Source organism: Austrofundulus limnaeus, unplaced genomic scaffold (assembly GCF_001266775.1).
Source record: "Austrofundulus limnaeus strain Quisiro unplaced genomic scaffold, Austrofundulus_limnaeus-1.0 Scaffold102, whole genome shotgun sequence".
Lineage (NCBI taxonomy): Eukaryota > Metazoa > Chordata > Actinopteri > Cyprinodontiformes > Rivulidae > Austrofundulus > Austrofundulus limnaeus.
The window spans coordinates 760083-764091 of NW_013952504.1; positions in this window are offsets into that span (position 1 = coordinate 760083).

Genomic DNA, 4009 nt, shown 5'->3' on the forward strand with positions numbered 1-4009 from the left:
TGAGATTACTGGATTGAGTTGTTGGAATAGATTAGACAAAAGGTTTTAACTGAATTTGAATTGATGCTGCTTGTGTGGGTGTAGTGAAAGGACTTGTGAGTTAATGTAATATACAGTAAATCAAGCTCCTATTCATTCATTCATTCATTCATTCATTCATTCATTCATTCATTCATTCATTCATTCATTCATTCATTCATTCATTCATATCAATAAAACTCTTTTGCTGCTATCGCTTTCTCTGTGAGTATTTCCAGGCTGAAATACAGCAAATCTATTTGTAGTAAGACCCTTGTTTCATTTAAATTGAAATGTCAGTTTTATTGTTGTTGTATAAAACACTACATTCATCATTTCTGAATGATCTGTGGAAGTGAAGTCACCAACAAGATTTCTGCCACTGACAAACAGCAGTAAAACATATTGGTGAAACAGTTTAGTTTCACCTGCAAACCTCTGACTATCATGAAGCTGATTGAGACATTTTATTTTCTAATTGAACATTTATGATTTCTTTCACGAATATTATTAAAACTTAAAAAACAAGAAGATAATCTGTTATTTTTTATCAAACTCTATCAACACCTTTTTAAAAAATAATTTCTCTTAGAAACGTTAATGAGAAAAGCCTTAATAAAAAATGCTTCATTTATTTCTGCACAAACTGATGTGCAGAAAGCAGGAACTCCTTCAGATTACAGCCACATAAAGGAGGCAATTATTTACCTTTATTCAGACAATGTCAGTGCTTTGTGATGCATTGTGGTCCATATATATTCCTGCCTGTTAGCGGTTTGTTAGTCTAAACAGTGTTTAGACTGTGTCTACACCTGTTTCAGCTCTACTCTGCAGTCGTACTGACACCTGGCAACATTTCACATTGAGAACATATAAAATGTCAATAAAATTAACTCGAGTCTGGTGCTGAATGCTGACTTATAATACCAGAAATGAGTTTCTATTAATGTATTTAGGGTGTGGAACCTTAGTTACTGTAAAAGGTCTATTGTTTTTAGAATATATAACATTTTTTAAACTTTTTTTTTTTGCAAAATATTCCACCAAAATAAATTTAGATCATTTGAAATACTTGAAAAACTTTGTTCACTTCAAATTTTATTTTATCATGCATTTGCTAATTAGTTTAATGGAAATTCTGGGAATCCTAAGACAACTATTGCTAAATTATACTTACAGTATGTTAAGACTAATTCAAATACTAGCAATAGTTGCTGCTTTTAGCCTTTAGCTACCGTTTTAATACTTTTAACTAGCTATTTGCTACTTTTAGCTAGTTTTTGTTAAAGATACACGATATATCGGCATTAATATCTGTATCGGTCCGATAAGTAAAACTGGGCCGATATTAATGTCCGATATTTATTTCCCACTTTTTAGCTTTTTATTTCTGTTTTGGGAGAGGAGATGGTTGGTTGGGCGGTCTCTCTTTGATCATGATAGTGATATTGACGCTGTGCAGCCAGGAATAACTGTCAGAGGTCTGGTTGTTTATGTACGGTATCAAAAACAGACCAAGTATGTTTGTGGGTACATAAGTATAATATAATTTGAGTGTTTGTGTAATATTGTTAAATATCGGTTATCGGCAATGACAGCTATAATTATATCGGATATCGATATCGCCTGAAATTTTCATATCGTTGCATCCCTAGTTTTTGTTAACGTTTAGCATTAATGCAATCCTTTTTTCTGTGCAAAGACAAAACAAAAAATTAAAAAATTAAAAATAAAAACAATGCACTTGCTGCAGGATATATTTGTTTTGTTTGAAAAATAGATAATTTCCTTCAGTTTTGTTCATGCTAGTGTTGGTCGTTTAAACACCTTGTAACAGCATGAACATGTAAATATATGGTTCAATATACGAAACAGCTGATTTTAAATGATTTAGCACTGAGCTACATTAAACTGGACTATTTTCTCTGACACGTGATGTAATTTTTTAACAATATGATAAAATGTTATTTCATGTTATTTCATATCTATGATGCATATCCAATGTTACTCTTTTAAACCTGTCCCTTCCACACCTGGTTGATGTTTATTTGACACCTATATTCCCTATCGTCATCACAAGATTAGTCTGAAGTGTCTGGCGCACGGTGCCAGCTGCTCAAGAGACCATATTAGTCTATTAAGGACAGTGTGTATCAGGACGGCTGTGGGCGACTCCTGTATTTATAGCTTTGAGTCATTAGCTGGAATGGTGTAAGTGAATCCCTCCATCAGCATGCTTGTTCACTTAAGACTGTGCAAATCATTGGGAAAACCTGGACTTCAGTTCATATAAGATAAGCCAATATTCATAAAATCCTTTTTAGTGTTGCATAAGACAGAGAATGTGTTGTCCAATTTGTTAATAAAGAAAAAGAGCAATATATACAGTATAAAAATAGGATCATTATGATGTAATTAAGGCTGTGTATTAATTTTTTTATTAGACTGATGTTATTAAAATGTGCTTTGATAATCCCATATACAGCACATGCATGTTTGCATCACTCTTTTACCCACCAAAAAGTACCAAAGATAAAAAAAAAATAACATTCGGTCATAAACAGAGTTCTAGTTTTTTACAGATTTTGCATTTTCAAACTATAAACAAGCATAATGTGGCTTTGATTTTTTCCTTTTCTTGCTCGGAGGTTGGATTTTGGGAGCACGTCTCCTGTAGAACAGTTTATAGTTCAGTGGGGAGTAAAAGTGACAGCCATGATATGATGCGTTTATGACGTGCCAAAGTGTTCACAAGAATTTATTGCGCCTAAAGAAACTGGCTAGAAAACAAACATGATGCTGAAAACCCTCTGCAAGAATCAGTCGCACGGTTAATATTTCAAACATTTCTATCTTCTCATAACTTCTAGTATCGTTTCACATGCAGTTCTGCTTTTTTAAAATGTTCTTTTTTAAATAAACGAATCATATTTAATCTTAAATCCAACATATTTTTGTTTTTGATTTTTCTGTTGCATGTGCAAGTCTTTAGGTCTCACCGAGCTTTGTCTCAGAAATAAACTACGCACATAAAAGTGGAGCGATGGCTAGACAGGGCAGTGTCAGGTGCTTAGCATAGCTGATGGGACGTGTGGCTGAGGAGACTAAGTTTAGACAGCATGTGAGAGCATTCATCAGAAACTGAAGAGACGGAGCAGTCATGCCAGGACAAAGCATGTGATGTAGTATGTTCTTTTACAACACTTGGAAACAAGGTGAACATCTTATAAATCCATGTTTATTTATTCAAATGGTCAACCTGATTTGCTGCCTTGTATAAAAACAGAATGATGTGATGTTCCAAACTCATACTCAAGATTAAAGTGGTGTATTTATGAAAACCTATTTTTATTCACATTTTTATGATGCTAGCAACCAATCCAACATTTAATATTTATTACATATAATCATTTTGTACACTGTAAATGAGCTGCAATCATTGGACTCTGTTTTTATTTAAAATTTGGCACAGTGTTACAAAGTTTGAATTGGTTGTGTTACATTTTCCTGCTATAGGAATGTATACCACCCATCTATTTTGATTTGATTTGATTTATTGATTTAACAGGAAAAGATTACTAAAAATCAAGCCTGGCTCAGCATAATTGCTGTTTTACAGCAGGTTCCTGTTCTGCAGCACATAAAACACTCAGAATGACAGCATCACAATCACATCATTATACACCATAGACACAAAGACAAACAAGTATACCAAATTTCAGGAAGGCAGCATTTGCAAAATAGGATGTCTAAATATGAGCACAACAAAAAGTGTCCAGCAGATGGCAGACAAGATTCTTCTTAAAGGGCTGTAGTTTTGACATGGACTTTATGTTTTGAGGAATGTCATTCCATGCTTTAGTATAAACATAGAAGAAAGACCTCTGGCCTCAACAGTTTTTAAAAGTTTAAAAACTGAAACATCAAATCAAGAATTAATTTCTAAAATTGTAACTCAAACACAAGGTCAATGCAGGTCAAAATATACAAT